This window comes from Pinus tabuliformis, chromosome 8, assembly GCF_031772625.1.
Source record: "Pinus tabuliformis cultivar Carrire ecotype Pingquan chromosome 8, CPIR1, whole genome shotgun sequence".
NCBI lineage: Eukaryota > Viridiplantae > Streptophyta > Pinopsida > Pinales > Pinaceae > Pinus > Pinus tabuliformis.
The window spans coordinates 470,082,688-470,102,672 of record NC_142294.1 but is presented as its reverse complement, the minus strand read 5'-3'; the positions used below and the strand labels follow the sequence as shown (position 1 = coordinate 470,102,672).

At 37.0% G+C, this 19,985-nt stretch overlaps 1 long non-coding RNA gene across 1 annotated transcript; it reads right to left on the bottom strand.

Moving 5' to 3' along the window:
* Window positions 1-3,471: 3,471 nt before the first annotated feature.
* LOC149236100 (uncharacterized) lies at window positions 3,472-4,867 on the bottom strand. Its single transcript, XR_016246207.1, has 2 exons — window positions 4,652-4,867; window positions 3,472-4,547 (listed from the first exon to the last, which is right to left on the bottom strand). It is a non-coding gene; the product is annotated as an uncharacterized LOC149236100 (long non-coding RNA).
* Window positions 4,868-19,985: the final 15,118 nt, after the last annotated feature.

Below are 19,985 nucleotides of genomic sequence, written 5' to 3'. Positions count from 1 at the left end.
TAAGCTTTGGATCATGAAAATACTGCCTTGTCGAAACCGACTGTTGCAGAGAATAGCCAAACCTCTGGCCTGATGAATTTGTATAAGAATAAGAATAAAATGGGCGTTGACCATAGAAAATAGAAAAAGAATCTCCAAGCAAAGCTCCATCTACATCGAACTTTGGAGTTGTGCTATGCGGCCGCTTCAGAAAAGAAATATTCTCTGAGTCTACACCGGCTCGGTAACTCGGAGAAGGCCATAACCTACAACACTTTCCAGAATTAACCGCATTGGAAGCCACATAATTTTGCAACCACTTGGGATCTTTTTTCATTCTATCAATATCAGGGCTGCTCCCCGAAATTCTATGGCTGTGTACAGTGTTGTTCTCTGATCGTAGAGAATTGACACGATGGTAAGCCTTCCCAGTTGAATGCCTATTCTTGTTTGCTTTATAAGAGACCAAATAATCCTGGGCAGGTAAGATGGCAGTTCCCATGGTTCTGCACAATAGCCCCCTAACAAAGCAAAGTTAACTACCCTTATTCCAGCTAAAACTCTACTCTTTTCTCCAAACAAAACCCCTTAATCTAAAAAAATAAACGACAAAACAATCTAAAGTCGGCAAAGGGGATGAACAGAAAAAAATGGCATCCCTCTATACCCAGTGGCATAAATTGACGAAGTTAAGAACTGAAACATCAAATCTCTAAATTTTACGTAAAAATTGTCTCAGAAAAACACTGAAATAGATGGACCTGGCAATCTCTGTTATTGCTCCACCAAAACAGACAACAATAAAAAACTTCAAAGATCTTCAAGTAAAATCGAGGGGACCAAGAAATCGAACCACTTTCGAGGCCTAGAAATGTTAATCCTATCAATAGACCACCCAATACTTTACATTTCCCTGCCAGAATAACCTGAAGCCTTGAAAGATCTTTGGCTTCAGATTTCTAGACAACCCAACTAAAGATACATCCACAAGGCCTTTATATTCAAATTACCCACTTCATTACGGCTCTCAATGAAGTTACCCCTAAAATATGCAGGAATATACAAATCCCCAAACCAAAAAATACCCTCTACAGAAACTAAGATATCAAAAATACCCACAACATGCATATGTAGAACCAGTGGAAACTGCCCAGATATTCTCACATACACTTTATAACAGACAACTCTGCCGGCCCTCGAATTGCTCAAATGCCGATAAGCCCAACAGCCCTCTCCACAGCCCAAACTAATTCAAACTCTGGATATCTTCATAATTCTTCAATACAAAGCATTTGGGCACCCAACCATTGGGAAATTAAATCTTTAAGATCCACTAAAAGCTTAGAAGCCCACAAGAACCCTAACATACATAAAACTTTCAAGGTTTGAAGCACTTACTCGTATTTAATTTGCAGTGCGGACCTGTGCAAATATCTCTTTCTATGAAGATCAGACTCTCTGTATCTCTTCCACCACTTTCAATACCCTTCCTTACAAATCAATGAGCCACACGACCTGTATATATAGCCCCTGTAATCTTTGAGCTATAATTGAACAGATTAACCACCAATCATATGAATAGTTTCAGTCCTTTCAGGATGAAATCCCTGCACCAAATGCAAATTTCGACTGTTTACACATCGATCGACATATATGTATTTTATCTCTTTTGGCTTTGTTTACAGCTCTTGTTTTAGCTGTCAGTGTTTGTTTAGCTGACATTCATGGACAATCTTGACTATGTATTTGTCTGATATTTATTGTTATTACTCGCTCTCAGCCGTGTAGCAAACTACTGGATTGGGATGGCTATGCACTTTTCTGTTACTCTGCTAGTCCACTTTTTTTTAACTCACTCATAGACCAAAACAAAATCAAAATCCTTGCCATAGTAGAGCACATCAATCATCCGTTCAAATTTCTACAGTAATAAAAAGAGCTAAGTAGATCACATTTCCTCTAAATGTCGGAAGCAGAGCATAAAGCATAAGACTGAAAACAGGCCATTTCTGGCGCTTGTCAACTTCTCCATATTCAAAGCTAATCTTGCAACTTGCTACATAGTATGATGAGGCAAAATCCCAAGATTTTATTCTCAGAAACTGTACATACAAATATATACCCGGTATGAAGTCAATCTACAAAAAAAACAAAGAAAATCCAATTAAATTCGGTTCAAAATAAAAGATGTATAGATTCCATTTACCTTTGAGCAATCTCCAAAAAGCAGAAGCCTTCTACTCTGCACCCAGTAGTCTGGCCAAACCAGGTTCGATGAGAGGTCAATACGTAAACAATAAAAAATGAATAAAACAACAAAAAAGAAGTAGGGTAACCCCAAACTGTACAGTTTCCGGTCTGAAGCAAAGAATTCCCTCCTACAGCAAATAATACCCTCCCTCCTCTGCAGCGAACGCTTCATATCCCGCGCGGACGAGAATTCCCTCCTATAGCAAATAATACCCTCCTCTGCAGCGAACGCTTGATATCTCGTGCGGACGAGTTGGTTAGGGTAACAGGCGGCTAATTAATTAATTTTCATTAAATAATCTTACATTAAAAGGTTTTTAAAAATTGAACGACAGAACATTGTTTAATCGTCTAACAATAGATCTAACGGTTAGGATTAGGACACGGGGGCAGCTGGGGGAGTTGATTTCAGAAAAGAAATATTCTCCGAGTCTACACCGGCTCGGTAACTCCGGCTCGGTAACTCGGAGAAGGCCATAACCTGCAACACTTTCCAGAATTAACCGCATTGGAAGCCACATAATTTTGCAACCACTTGGGATCTGTTTTCATTCTATCAATATCAGGGCTGCTCCCCGAAATTCTATGGCTGTGTACAGTGTTGTTCTCTGATCGTAGAGAATTGACACGATGGTAAGCCTTCCCAGTTGAATGCCTATTCTTGTTTGCTTTATAAGAGGCCAAATAATCCTGGGCAGGTAAGATGGCAGTTCCCATGGTTCTGCACAATAACCCCCTAACAAAGCAAAGTAAACTACCCTTGTTCCAGCTAAAACTCTACTCTTTTCTCCAAACAAAACCCCTTAATCTAAAAAAATAAACAACAAAACAACCTAAAGTCGGCAAAGGGGATGAACAGAAAAAAATGGCATCCCTCTATACTCAATGGCATAAATTGACGCAGTTAAGAACTGAAACATCAAATCTCTAAATTTTATGTAAAAATTGTCTCAGAAAAGCACCGAAATAGATGGACCTGGCAATCTCTGTTATTGCTCCACAAAAACAGACAACACTAAAAAACTTCAAAGATCTTCAAGTAAAATCGAGGGGACCAAGAAATCGAACCACTTTCGAGGCCTAGAAATGTTAATCCTATCAATAGACCACCCAATACTTTACATTTCCCTGCCAGAATAACCCGAAGCCTTGAAAGATCTTTGGCTTCAGATTTCTAGACAACCCAACTAAAGATACATCCACAAGGCCTTTATATTCAAATTACCCACTTCATTACGGCTCTCAATGAAGTTACCCCTAAAATATGCAGGAATATACAAATCCCCAAACCAAAAAATACCCTCTACAGAAACTAAGATATCAAAAATACCCACAACAGGCATATGCAGAACCAGTGGAAACTGCCCAGATATTCTCACATACACTTTATAACAGACAACTCTGCCGGCCCTCGAATTGCCCAAACGCCGATAAGCCCAACAGCCCTCTCCACAGCCACAACTAATTCAAACTCTGGATATCTTCATAATTCTTCAATACAAAGCATTTGGGCACCCAACCATTGGGAAATTAAATCTTTAAGATCCACTAAAAGCTTAGAAGCCCACAAGAACCCTAACATACATAAAACTTTCAAGGTTTGAAGCACTTACTCGTATTTAATTTGTAGTGCGGACCTGTGCAAATATCTCTTTCTGTGAAGATCAGACTCTCTGTATCTCTTCCACCACTTTCAATACCCTTCCTTACAAATCAATGAGCCACGCGGCCTGTATATATAGCCCCTATAATCTTTGAGCTATAATTGAACAGATTAACCACCAATCATATGAATAGTTTCAGTCCTTTCAGGATGCAATCCCTGCACCAAATGCAAATTGCGACTGTTTACACATCGATCGACATATATGTATTTTATCTCTTTTGGCTTTGTTTACAGCTCTTGTTTTAGCTGTCAGTGTTTGTTTAGCTGACATTCATGGACAATCTTGACTATGTATTTGTCTGATATTTATTGTTATTACTCGCTCTCAGCCGTGTAGCAAACTACTGGATTGGGATGGCTATGCACTTTTCTGTTACTCTGCTAGTCCACTTTTTTTTTAACTCACTCATAGACCAAAACAAAATCAAAATCCTTGCCATAGTAGAGCACATCAATCATCCGTTCAAATTTCTACAGTAATAAACAGAGCTAAGTAGATCACATTTCCTCTAAATGCCGGAAGCAGAGCATAAAGCATAAGACTGAAAACAGGCCATTTCTGGCGCTTGTCAACTTCTCCATATTCAGAGCTAATCTTGCAACTTGCTACATAGTATGATGAGGCAAAATCCCAAGATTTTATTCTCAGAAACTGTACATACAAATATATACCCGGTATGAAGTCAATCTACAAAAAAAACAAAGAAAATCCAATTAAATTCGGTTCAAAATAAAAGATGGACAGATTCCATTTACCTTTGAGCAATCTCCAAAAAGCAGAAGCCTTCTACTCTGCACCCAGTAGTCTGGCCAAACCAGGTTCGATGAGAGGTCAATACGTAAACAATAAAAAATGAATAAAACAACAAAAAAGAAGTAGGGTAACCCCAAACTGTACAGTTTCCGGTCTGAAGCAAAGAATTCCCTCCTACAGCAAATAATACCCTCCCTCCTCTGCAGTGAACACTTCATATCCCGCACGGACGAGAATTCCCTCCTACATCAAATAATACCCTCCTCTGCAGCGAATGCTTGATATCCCGTGCGGACGAGTTGGTTAGGGTAACAGGCGGCTGATTAATTAATTTTCATTAAATAATCTTACATTAAAAGGTTTTTAAAAATTGAACAGTAGAACATTGTTTAATCGTCTAACAATAGATCTGACGGTTAGGATTAGGATAGGGAGGTAGCTGGGGGAGTTGATTTCAAAGGGGAACGCCTTACGGCGTAATTAATGGTAATATTATTTAAAATTTAATGGTTATGAATTATTATTTTAGAAAAAATATTTAAAATATATATATATATATATATATATATATATATATATATATTTTTTTTCGAAATTTATCTACTTAAAAGTAATATTATTTTTTCATTAAAAAATAAATTTTCAATATTCTAAAAAATATCATTATTTTTGAAGATACATTTTTACTTTTTAGTTTGATGAAGATGTGCAATTCTTTTCCGGCTTAATTTTGGGTTAACATGTCCCTTTTAAAATAAAAATGAAATAATTTTTAAATAAAAAACAATGTCAAATATACATATGTATATGAATGATTAGTTTTAATTAAAAGCGTTATAAAATATCAATTATCACTTTCATTATGTTTATTGGTTTTTTTGGTTAAAAACAAAAATGAATATATCTATTTAATTAATTTTAAACAAAAGCATTATAAAATATCAATGATCATATTGCTATTGTTGTTGACATGTTAATCTAAAAGATATAAAAAAATATCTCTCTTAACCATAAATTATTTAGATATTAATGTGGAATAACATAATTTATATCAACTTTTAAAATGATATATATATATATATATATATATATATATATATAGCAAAAAAAAAAATGTGTAATTATTTCAATTCTTATTATAAAATTAATACATGCATTAAAAAAATTGGGTTTTAATTAATTCAACTATTCTTAATCTCTCACTATTATCATTTCGGTCTCTTTTTAGGTATATTTTTTAGTCATTTGCAATCTAGAAAACATTTATTGCAATTGTAAGTTTAGGTTGTGTATTCTACACAATCCAAGTGCTCAAAGAGATTTTCAAGGAATTTAATCCATTTATACATTAAAAAATGCAATATAAACAATAAAAAAATATATTGCACTCTAAAAGAGATTCACACATCAAGAGATTTGATCCCTCTTAGAGCTTGATAGCCTACTTACAATAAGATTCAAAAAGACTAAAAATTAAAGGGCTACAAAAGTTTATTAGATCACTAGGATTATGTTTTCAAGAGAACTTTGTATACTCCAATCATAGTCTATTGTTTAGCATCAGAGACATTAAATGGTTCTATGATTCCTTAAGAAGCACTTATGGTCTTCAACTTTGAGTTCCTAACTTTTGTAGGGGATCCACACTTTACAATTATAAGATAAAATTCAATCAGGAAGAAAATAAAATGCTAAAGTTTTGTTGGATAACTAGAATTATGTTGATAAGAGCACTTTACAAGATCCGAACACAAAACATTGTTTGCATTAAATGCATCAAGAAATTTTGCAAATCTTTAAAAAGAACTTTCGTTTTTCAACCTTTAGTGCCTAACATCTATAGGGAATCCACACTTTTTCAATGAAGGACATGAAAGTTCAAGAACTAACAATCACACTGAATAAAAATATTGATTTGTAGAACATAATTACAAAAACAATTTTTTCTAATTAGCTAATCTAACTAAGAAATAAATGAATTTGCACAGCAAACCAGGTAGATGGTCCTACCTACTGACTTGTGCTACAAAGGAAAACTATATTATAAGTACTTTTCTATGAGATATAACTTAGAATAACATCATTTATATTAAAAGAGGAATACACATGTTCACATTACAATTATAAAGATAGTATGCAAAGACTCAACACAGATCCACATATGCTCCATCATCAAACTACAATATACACCATCATATGGCCTTCATATTGGAGAATTTGAACAACTCTGCAATACATAAATTGATTGCTTCCTTGACCAATTCGGACCTACCTTTACTTTTTATAGAGGTTATATAATATAGGGCAAGGTGTATTAAACCATGAATAGCTCGAGAGGATTTTAACTTGTTAATTGTTTACATCCAAAAACAAGAGTACAACAAAATACCATTGACAAACACAACTCTCTTTGACATGGTAACCACTTATATGTTTGCATAGGATATTTTCATGACATGGCATGCATGAAAATATCCATGCCACTCGCTAAAACCTCGAAGTTAATTAAGTATTCAATTGTTGCTATGTTGTATGCATTTCCACCCTACATTTGGTTTGAGCATTGACTGTGAGTTGGTGCCTTCCTTGTCTAACCTAGGAGCCATCTCGATCCACCAACACTAATCCATATTGATCCACCTAACAACAAAAACCATGTGGCATATTTCACCCGAGGGGTGCATAGATATGACAACTAACAATTTAGGTTACTAGATCTTTACTAGGTTACATGATTTGGCACTCACATTAGAAAAAGCAAGATCTAGATCTAATAACTCATTAAAAATAAAGGAAAAGCATTGAATTTAACAACATCAAACCTCATCAGCATGTGATGACCATAATGCAAATGATTGTGACAAAATGGGAATGATAATAGGTTATAAGAGGCAGTAGAGAGGGAAAAAATCACACTTATGATAATATTAAAGGCCTCAAAATGAAGAAAATTATTTAATTTAGTCGATAAATTCAGCGTTGCGGCTCTGAGAGATCGCCCTCGGCCCTGTCCAGATCCGCTCCCTGCGCGTCCTGCAGGCTGCACTCAAGCCCGCACCCCACCGCTCTGCTCTCTGCGGGAGGGCTCGCACGTTGCTCTTCACCTGCCATGCGGTCAGCCAGATCATTGGAGGTTTGAGCAGGCCCGGTTCGTTTGGCAGGCTCTTCTCAGAGCTTGTGGCCATGGAGGTGCTGGGCACTCCCCAGGCGGTCTTCTCCCCTCCCCCCCCTCCGTCCTCATCAGCTGAGGCCTTCAACCGCCTTCTAGAAGGTCTCCCTAAGAAGAAGAATGTCGAAGCTGCGAAATTCGTCAAGAAACTGGACAATATCCCTGAGATCTCCCTCCCTCCGGAAACCCCGATCCAGGTAGCATTGTCCTTGTCCGAGAGAGCTCTTGTCGGCCAGTTCACCGGACTATGGCCTTCTCCCAAATCCACCGAGAACTGGGTCAAAAGAAACTGGGCGCCGTTGATCCAAGAAAGTGTGACCTCCTACTTCCTGGGGAGAGGATTCTTTCTCTTCGAGTTTACCTCAAAGGACGACAAAGACCTGATCTTCCGAAACAGCCCCTACTTCATGGGCCCCCAGGGTCTGTACCTGAACAAATGGACTCTGGACTTTGATCCTGCAGTAGATGTACCCAAAGCTGTCCCAGTGTGGGTCAGGCTACCAAACCTTCCAGTGCATTGCTGGAATTGGGACTCATTGATGCACATAGGAAATGCCCTAGGGAAATTTATAGAGCGGGCGAATAACAAGGATCAATATGATTGTGCCAGGATCTGCGTGGAGGTAGATCTGGAGGAGGGACTTCTAGAGGCCATTAAAATCAAGGTGGGAAGCTGGACACACATGCAGAAACAAGACTACAAACAGTTGCCCTTTAAATGCCGAAAATGTCATGTTTATGGCCATTTTGCTAGAAGCTGTCCGTCCAACATTGAATCTGTGCAAGGGAAGGAGGACGGCTGGAACCAAGTCAAATGATCTAAAACTTATCTCAAGGCTCAGAAGGCGGGAGGATCTAATGCTCAGCAGATCCCGCCCAAGACTGCCCCAGAAAACAGGTTTGATCCCCTCAGCTCTCAACCAGAGGACACCCATGAAGTCGAGGCCCAGAAATCAGACACTCCGGAGAAAGGTGGTCAGCCCAATCTCTCCAAGGACTCAGGAGTTGCAGAAAGCTCAAAAGGAACCCCAGAAGAAGTTGAGGAAGAGGACCAAGAATCAGAAGACTCGGAGGAGGAAGGAGAAATAGGAGACTCCCAAGCCTCTGTAAGGAGATCTACAAGAGGGCGCAAAACAGATCAGGAGAAAAGGGAGCATGAAATGTATAAGGACAAGTTGCAGGGCAGCCAACCTACATTGGAGAAGCTGTTAGCAAAAAAACCAAAGATGGCTAGAAACCAGCACCAAGGCTCCAAGGGAGCCCACCAAAGCAAAGGTAAATAATGAAAATTATCTCCTGGAACTGCAGGGGTATGGGGAGCAAAATCAAAGAAGAGGCTATAAGAAATTTAATAAGAATAGAAGCCCCGGACATACTCCTCCTCCAGGAGACCAAGATGGAGGACTCGGGCCTCCTTCACCTAAGTAGAAAACTCTGGAATAAGAGCAAAGCAACTGCTGTCTCAGCCCGAGGTGCCTCTGGAGGGCTGGGAACTCTATGGAATGATAGCATGTTCTCACTAATAACTGAGACTTCAACCACCCATTGGTTGATGTTATGCAGCATTTAGTTACTAAAGAAACCTTTTGCATCTTCAATGTTTATGTGCCGTTTAGCTCTGGAGAAAAAAAGTCTTGCTGGGATTCATTAAGAAACCAAGCGGATCTGGGCATGCTAGAAAACATCATCATTGCAGGAGACCTAAATCTCACGCTGCACTCTGCAGAAAAGCGTGGAGGAAGCATTGTGCGAGACCCGGCAAGGGAATGGGCAGAGGATCTTCTCCAAGACTGGGATCTGCTAGATATCAAGCCTGTTTCAGGTAAGTACACGTGGTCAAATAAAAGAATAGGGCCTGGGCATATTGCAGCAAGGCTAGATAGATTTTTTGTGCAAAGTTCCTTCCTTTTGCTTGGTTTAGATGCCAGCATGCATATCCTTCCCTGTAGCACCTCTGATCATAACCCCATCAAGCTGAATCTCCGAACTCACACTGATCTTGGCCCCATCCCCTTCAAATTCAGCCCTCTTTGGATCAAGGAACCCAGCTTCCTGCAGATTGTCAAGCAAAGTTGGTCTCAGCCAGTCAATGGCTCTCCATTCTATATTTGGGAAGAGAAACTCAGAAGAGTGAAATCTGTCCTAAAGAGTTGGGCCAAATCTCTTCCTAATCCAGCTACTGAAAGGAAAAAGATTCAATGCCTGCTAGATGCCCACCACTAGCTCTGGGAAGAGACCCAAATCTCCAAAGAAATTCTTGACAAAGAGGTCCATCTTCAACAACAATACCACAAAGCCTGCCTGAATAAAGAGGAAGCATGGAGGGTCAAATCTCGCTGCCTATGGCTCAAAGCAGGAGACAAAAACACCTCATATTTTCACAAACAATCTCAAGCCAGAAAAGGCTTCAACTACATAGCTGAAATCAAAGAAGAAGCCATGATCCACAAAGACTTTACAGGCATCAAGCAGGCAGCCTTTCGCCATTTCCAAAATCTGTACAGTGAAGAGGCGAATGGAACTCAGAATTCTTGTCTTCTGGATGGGGTTCCCTCTTCAATCTCAGCTTATATGAATCTCCAACTAGAAGACAAAGTCACCATGGATGAGGTCAAAACCGCCCTCTTTGCCATGGACCCTGACAAAGCCCCAGGACCTGACGGTTTCTCTGTCAGATTTCTTCAATCCTGCTGGCACATTGTGGGAAAAGATCTCCTTAAAATGATACAAAAATTGCAAGACTGTCAGAAAATTGGAGGAAGCACAAACTCCTCGTTCCTTGCACTTATTCCCAAAGAGAAGGGCGCCAATTCTTTCAATAGATTTCGCCCCATTTCTCTTTGTAACATTGGCTACAAACTGATCACCAAAATCATTGCTAGCAGGCTGAAACACATCCTTCCTAAAATCATTCCTGAGAATCAAGGGGGCTTCATCCACGGAAGACAGCTGGTGGACAACTTCATTTTAGTTCAAGAGGCAATCCTTTCCAGCCACCAGCGCAAGGAAAGAGGTATGGCCATCAAACTGGACTTAGCAAATGCTTTTGATCGTGTTAGACATAGCTTTCTGTTGAATGTTTTAAAAAAATTTGGATTCAGAGAGAGCTTTATAAACTGGATCCGGGCTTGCATCTCGGAGCCATGGATAGCCCCCTTAATTAATGGCAGAGCTGTAGGTTTCTTTAAAGCTACAAGAGGATTAAGGCAGGGCTGCCCCCTATCCCCTCTGTTGTTTTTTATCCAAGCCTCCGTTCTCAGCTTTCATTTAAACAAAAAAATGCAAGATCAGGAGATTCCAGGGATTTGCATTGCAAGAGGAGTCCAGAACATAAATCATGCCCTGTTTGCAGATGATACACTGCTTCTTGGGGCTGCTTCAATCCACTCAGCCACCAGATTCAAAGAGGCTCTGGATGAGTTTGGCATGATGTCTGGAAGTAGTCTCAACAAGGGAAAGTGTCACATATACTGCTGGAACACCTCGCCCTCTATGCTCAGCACCATTGCCAGATGTTTATGATTTGCTGCCTCTGCTGTATGGACCTCGTTTAAGTATCTAGGAATGCCTATCTTCCTCAAGCGTGCCTATAGCAGGGACTGGATACCTCAACTAGAAAAATTCAAGATCAAACTTCAGGCATGGGGCTATAACTGGTTAAATATAGCAGGCAAGTCAGTCCTGATCAAATCTGTTCTCTGCAGTCTCCCCTTATTCCAGTTCTCAGTGCTCCTAGCTCCTGTAGGCATCCTTCAGAAAATGGACCAGCACATTTGAAATTTCTTCTGGAAGGGAGGTAAGCAAAATGAGAGGAAAATCCCCCTGGTCAACTGGGAGACAGTCCTCAAACCTCAGATGGAGGGAGGCTTAAACTTCAAGAAGCTTCCCCTGCAAAACATCACCATGGGAGCTAAGCTACTTTGGAAAATCATAGCGCCCAAGCCTGGCTGGGCCCAGCTAGCGCTCTGGAGGAAATACTTCGTAGGCGAGAGGAAAAGATGTCTGGACGAGCCTCTTCCCCAAGGCACCTCTTCATTCGCTAGACTCAGCTCTAAAGCTGCCCCTCTGATCCGCTCCAAGGCCTATTGGATCCCTGGAAATGGGAAAAAAATCAACATATGGTCAGATCGCATAATGGATCGCGATCCAATTGGGGACTGTCATTCCATGAAGAAGCTACGCGATTGGATCACAAATACAGGTAAACACACTCTCTGGGACATCTCCAAGTGGGAAGGGACGCGTTGGGCTGGCTGGAACTTCCTAGATCCATCGGCGGAGCTTCTACAGGACGTCAATCATCTCTGCGATATGTTAAATGGCGCGGCCCCTTCACACATTCGCAGGAGAGACAGATGAGGTTGGGGCTCTTTAGCTGCGGGTTATACTGTGTCGCGTGGCTATTCGAACCTTTCTGCAATCCCATATGTTCCTCCTAATCCGGCCCCGTGGAAGACTGTTTGGGGCATTCCATCGCTGCCCAAGATCGATATGTTTAACTGGCTTCTCTGTCATGGTAAAATACTCACCGACGAGAACTTGCATAGGCATGGTATCTATGGCCCGTCGAGATGCTCTTTATGCAGAGAGAAGGCGGAATGTGTCACCCATCTGGTATTAAAATGCAAATTTGCAGAGCAGGTCTGGAGAGAACTGATGGAGCATTGGAATCCAAATTTCGAACTTCCTGCCTCCATATCCGATCTCTTTACTAACTGGCAGAACAGATATCCAACTCCCCCTCCTAAAAACAAAGTGATAAAGGCCGCCTGGTCTTCCCTCCTCAAAATTTGTTGTTGGCAGATCTGGCTAGAGCGGAACAGCAGAATCTTTAGAAACACCCAGCACGATGCCAAAGTGGTAGTGGCTAAGGTAAAAATCCATCTAAAAGAATGCCTGGAGGATCCTAAAGACGATTCGAATCTTAGTCAACTCGACATTATTTGGGGGACTGCCTTAAACCTGCAATTCTGTCAAGCCAACAGAAACATTATTCCTCTTGAGGAATGGCAAGTAAGGGAGATAAAAAAGGAAGAGTTTCGAGACTGGATTTCCAACCATAAGGTTCATTCTCTCTTTTTCAATGGGGCAGCAAAAGGAAATCCTGGCAAGGGTGGGGCAGGAGGAACGGTCAATAACACGGAAGGCATTCTGATCCACAACTTTGCCTGGGGGCTGGGGTTCAATTCCAGCATTCAAGCGGAAGCATTGGCCCTCTACCAAGGTCTCACGCTGCTATTGAGTCTGGAAATCAAGGAGGCAATCATACTTGGGGATTCTTAAGTGATCATAAAGCTCATGGTGACCAATACTGCCCCCCGGGACTTAAGATTAGCAAGGTTGATTTATAGAATTAGAAGCTTGGGAAAGCTGTTCCAAAACTTGAAATATTTTCATGTTTTAAGAGATAATAATAAAGAAGCAGATCGTGAAGCAAATAAGGCTGTACTTCTCTCTGCTGGGGCAATGATAAGGGACAGGGAAGAAACATGGGATCCAATACCATAATCATTTCAGCAGCTATGTTTTATTGCTTGATTCTAAATCAGTTTGTTTGCATTTTCAAGCTTGGGAAAATTACAGAAATCAACTCCATTGTAGAACTCAAAAAGAGCTGGAAGAGGAATACAAACCCTTCAGTACTTCAGGAGGTCGGTTCTATTTGGACCTGGATAACTCCCATTGTAATCAGAATTCTGGCAATTAGGCCAACCAGCTAATACAATCCATAGCCGTTCTTGTGAAAAAAAAAAGGCCTCAAAATGAAGGCCCAATGTCTTCCCCACACCAGACACTTTGCAAGTCCTCATGCAATCTTCAGTGCATAACCAAAGCTGACCAAAGAGGTTCCTCAAAATGGATCGAAACTATGTTGCCAACACCTCCCTTATTATCATAATACAAGGGTATATTCACATATCTCAGCTTACTTGTCTCTCTAATCTAATTTACTATATTTATAATACTTGTAAACCTAATTTACATTTTAGATCTATGGGTTATGGAACACTACACATAACAAGTGAAAAAACTAATAAAACCATAATAGGACAAAACCATTTTATAGTGTGAACCCAAGGATGATAAAACCCACTCAAAACAATGATAATTAGTAGTTCAACAAAGTTACAACTTCTAGACAAGTTGGTCACCATTTAAATGCCCATAGATCAAACTTAGAACACCAAGGAAAAATACTCATAAGCCATTTAATTCACTAATTAGTAATCTTGGACATTGTCTCATATCATTGCAACTCTCAACTCTATTGTTCTTATGGTCTTGGTTTCCTACCAAATATTTAACTCTTTATAGTTTCCTTCAATTTCACTTCCTCACATGCTCTTTATTCATGCCAATCCAAAAAAGACTCTTCTTATTATACCTACTCAAGTCAATGCAATGGAAGTTCTATTAAATGCAAGCCAACCATGGGATTGCAAACAAGTATAGTTAGTAGACCTTTGATTAAGGGATAATAATAAAAAATCCTATTTGATGCTCACTCTTGTTATCTTATATAGATTTGAAGTTTGGGGATGAAGGATCTCTAGAGAATAATGAAGAAGGACAGATCAAATCAAAAATAATTTTATAACTTATAATATTATTATTAAAAGCATGCACCTTATCCTATATTCCTTGTAGAAGCAAGCCTCTCCCTCATTGAGTGTGTGGCCTAATATGCTTGACTTGATCATTTGAGGTTGATGACATATCTTCTTTCTTGTGATTCGATGCTAATTTTATAACCAAGTTATCAAATTCCAATAAATCAATCCTTTGATTCTATTGAATCAACAAATTCATAATGTCAACGTGCAACATGATACAATGGTGCTCCAATTCATTGATATTAGAGTAGGCTTGCAAAAGAGTCTTCTTATTAAAATGAATTAGCTCTTTGAAACTTCTTAAATTGGATTCATTGATATCATTTTTTCCATGTTGGGATGATTTTCTATCCAATATAGATGACCTCAATCCATAATGCAGAAACTCTTTTGAATATGGCTTCTAAAGATAATCCTTTTTGAGATATTTAGAGGAAGAAAGAACTTGAACAAGGTTAAGGAGTACAAACTTATATACTTCCACAAAATTTCAAGAAAAATTTTAGTAGTTCCTGAACCTAAGGATGAATTCTAAAAATAATTGAAATAAGAATAGACACAACTATTTGAATACAAGAAACAGTAAGAGTTACCATAAATTAGAGAAGCCTCAAGATGAACCGATGTCTCGTTCTATGCATTTTCCCACAAGTTTTTTGAGGTAACCTTCCCCAATTGTTTCCTAGTGATTCTAGGATTAAGAAGATACAAAATGAAGGATGGAAAAACTAGAAGGGTTGAAAAATAAAGAGATCCCACAAATGAAAATAAGTGACTGAGAGAAGGGAAGGAGCTAGTCTAATATGGCCAGACTCCTTCACTTAAACATTATCAAACCAATCAAAGGATGTTCCTAAACCAAAAGGACAAATTCTAGGTTTATGAAAGGGAATGGAGAGTGAAGAATCTTCAAATGGAGACATAAATTGTAGAAGTTGGTGTTTTTTCCCCAAAAGCTATAAAATTCCCCTTAGAGCAAATCTTTGCAGATGTAATTGAGCCCTAATTTTGCATAGACAATGTTAATGGGAGGTCCAAGAGAATTAATAGGCATACCAAGGTTGTTATCCCCACCAAAAGTAGGATGTGAAACTGCCCAATTCTAACACCTACACACTCCATTACCCTATTGATGAAACACATAGTATAATGGGACCCTTCAATAACCAAAACTAAAATTAATGAACACATGCTTAAGGGATACAAAGGATCCTTCAACTTCCCAAACTAATGCAAATGGAATGATGAACTATCTTCTCACTCGTGAGAGAATAAATGTGATTTGAAACCATCAATTTGAACTGAGAGCTATGGCATATAACATGTAGTTCTACCCCAAATTTTCAATAGTATTCCAATCTCAAGGTTTGGAGATTTGTTAGCCCACTTGTCTGCCACATAGTTGAGGTGTCTTTTGACATAGAAATAGGAGGAATACATAAGGAAGTTGGAATCCTTTTTAATCCAAATGATAATATTTGTTAATTTCTTTCTCTTCAACATCACAAAGTATTCATGGCTTTTATGATGGTTATGGAATCTCCAACAATTTTAAAAACAAGTTGACAATTTCCTCCTTTGTAATCAATATCCCTTACATGGTGAGTAAGCCTTTTCCTAGTTATAATAACTTGTCCTAATCCCTATGCAAATTTGGATACTATTTTTCTCCCAATATCAAGAATTATTAATCCCCTCATTCTTGTCACCTTTACATGCTTAAAGCAAATTTAAAATATATATTGCTAATATTATAAAAGTAGTGTTACATATTTTATTCATTTATGGTAATGAAAATTGTAAAATTTACAGGTCTTTAAAAAATATATAAAATTTATATAAATTAATATTTTTTAAATATGTGTTACAATTTTTTATTAGTTTTTGGTAATGAAAATTGTAATATTTATAGCCTTCTAAAATATGGAAAATTAAGTACAAGATGTTAGGGATGCATGGGAAGATAGTAGATAGTTGGAAATGGGAGTATGTGCAAGTACATGTGAAAGAAAGGAGGGGGTAGAAGGATACAAGTCATCTTAGTTTCATACCAATGCATCATGATTCTCCATCACATGATTTCCAAGGTATTATTATTGCAAGAAGTCAACGCTAACATATTCAATTAGGAAATTATGGGAGCAATAAGGTTCACAATTTGCTTGATTATGTATCAAAAATGTAGAATAGAGCTTAGAAGTTTTAGTGGCAATGTGGTAAACATTGGATATTTAAATGGATGCTAGTAGTTACAACCAACTATGAAAGTATGCCACAGACGAGATGGGTATATGTAAATATGCCAATAGACAATCTAAGTATATATACCAAATTATAATGTGTAAATAACATGCAATTATATATACTGGAATATATTGGTTGTGTGTGTGTGTGAGAGAGAGAGAGAGAGGGAGAGAGAGATAATATTTTAATATGATATGGGTCAACGAATTTTGTGGTCTAAGGTTTTTAGTTGCTACTGATTGAAAATTGGAAATTTTGGAAGATAAGGGATCAATAAGTAGTGGGTTAATCCTCTTAAATATCGAAGGTTTTTGTAGTTATTTACACCAATGCTTAAGGGTTATACTATCTTGGATATAAAGTTTTGAGTTATAAGGATTAGGGTTTATGTTATGGGTTATAGGGTTTAGTGGATGGAGGTTAGGGATTATATGCATTAATATTGCTTATGGGATTGGTGTAAGATATTAGGGGTTAAATGGTGATATAATCTTAGTGGTTAGGGGTTATAGGGATCTAGGGTATATAGCGGTTAAGAGTGAAAGGTGTTCGATGTAAGGATTAATGGCTATGGAGTTTATAGGATGAGATTTACAAGCTAGATGCTTTATACTTATTGAGAGTTAAAAGAATATGTGTGTTATTTGATATAGATAATTAAAAATGTATCATCACTATAGCAATAAAGGGGTAAATGAGAGAGTTGAACCCACCTAAGATTTTCTAAGTGAATATCCACTTACAAGTCAAAATATAAAGTCCAATAATTTAACTACATTTTTCTTGGTTGCATGAAGTATGGACCATTACAAAATAGAAGGTTTGTATCATCCCTTAATTCAAAGAGAAAAGTGTAATAATATATAGCTTGAGGAGATGGGTAAAGACCATTGAAATGACCAATGAGGGCTCAATTTACAAAAATGGCACGACATAGTCTTCTAAGAATGGAAACTTTCCATGCATAAATACTTGATTAGTTATATAAACTTCTCGAAGAGCTCTCAACATTAGTGACATGTTTCATATGATGTGGTTGACCTTCAAATGTATAGTTACTTCTTATCTAAGCTACAAATAACATACTTTTCTTTTGCACTTCCTCTCACCTTGTATCTAATGAGGGGAGAATTGATAGTCAGCTACCAATTTCAAAGTCATATCAAGTGAGATTGAGCCATTGCCAAAACAAGAGATAGTAGTTATATCCTAGGGATAGATTCAACGAGAATCAGAGTTTGAGATGTAGTTAGAGACAAACTCATGTTCCATTAACACAATTTGGTGAGTGGTCGTCCCAAAACATCTAGTTGGTTTGTGGTCCTCCTTAAACCACAACTTAGTAGAAGACTTACTGCTCCTACTATACACAAATTTATGGTCATCTACAAACCACTATTTCAATAGTTTGTGGTTATCTTTAAACCATTATTAGAAATCACTTCCACTTTGTAGAAGACATCAACTTCTAGCCAAATTAAGAATTGTTCTAGGAATTGCTTCAAACCAAGTTCTAGACTTGGTGATTAGCCTTAAACCACCATTGATAGAAGACTTTGACTTCTACTACCTTTCTAGTTTGTGGTCTTCCTTAAACCACCACTAGTAGAAGAATTCGACTTTTGCTACCCCATTTGGTTTGTGGTCTTCCTTAAACCACTAGATTTAGAGATCATATCTAGGCGATGATTGTTAGTTACCTTCATATTTTAGTTCTCTTCTTGGACTCATGTATGCCTTTCAGATTAAGGCGAGTCCATGGTGGGGTGAATGTTGGAAACATGATCCTTAGGGGACAATGTAAATTGCAATATTCACTTGTGTGGAAATCGAAAAGCCACAAGTGAACATGAAGAGTTATGAAAAATCCAAGAAACCTCTTGGAATATGAAACCAAGTGTCATAATCTTATGTATTTATGTGTATTTTATGGATAGTGTTTGAATCTCACGTTTATCTAAAGTTTCAGAAGGGCCATTTACAAACATGAAAATGGATCCATCTATGAAGTATCCAGTCAATGTAAAAAGACAAAAAGTGTATCCCTTCTCAAATGTGATGATAAAAGGAGGGAGATGGTTACATGGCAATTTTGATGTATTTATTGCTATTATAGTGAAGATATACTAAATTGATTTCAATTTTACCATTATTTTTAAAATTTGATATACATCATCATATTTCTTAAAATGGAGAAAAAAAAAGGTTAAATTAATTATGAAAAATTTAATATAATCAATTTAACCTTGAAAGTTCATTGGGTCTGGCTCAAAGGGTTGAAATAATAAATTATTTTGATCTCAATCCAAATTCAAATCTTATGATATGATTACTCTTGAGAATTAAAAACCTGAAAAGAGTTAATGGAATTGAAAATATCAATATTTGAGATATGTAATTAAATTCAATTGCAAATTTCACCAAGAATTATAAAATAAGAGGTTGATAATAATTTGTTAAAAAACTAAAAATTCCAATATTCATTAAATATAATATTTAATTTTAACTTACACTTTTGTAAATGTTTAAGTTTATATATATATAAAAGATCCAATGTGCAAAAAAAATAAATAAATTATTTTTTCATATTTTTAAAAATCTTTTTGATATCTCCTTTTAAATTTATTTGTCCCTTCTTTCTATATTTTTAATACAATAATGTTAGATCTAATTACAACAAAGTTCCTTTATGTTATTAGGGAAACTGAATTTAGGTGAGAAGAATATAATTCCTCACACTCACTTGATAAACTAACATATATTAGATAAATTTGCATTTATATTACATTTAAAAAAATAATTTTTTTTAGTTGCTTTTATTCAAAATACAATTAAAATATTTAAAAATTATTGGAGTTGTAAAATTAATAATTAAAATTGCACACTACAGTGTTATTAAAACTATATAACAAAACTCCAATAATAATTTTTTGAAAAAAATTCAAACCATATAATACAGTTTATTTTTTTTAATAGATTTATAAAAAATTCCATATATTAAAAAAAATTCATTTAACAAATATTATATCTAAAAAAACTTGATAAATAATTTTTCAGTTCAGCTTTTACACCTTTCAAACAAACTTGAAACCTTAAATTAAAAAATTCATACAAATATTTATATTATTGTAATAGCTAATATAATTCCTTACAAATACATTTTACATTTTATATTCGAAAAATAATTAAAAAATTCATACAAATTCATAATAGCATAGAAATATAAAAAATAAAATTTTGCTTATTTTTAAAATAATTTTATTTTCCTTTAATAATGTTAAAAATAATTTTAAAGAATAGTGCTTGGTC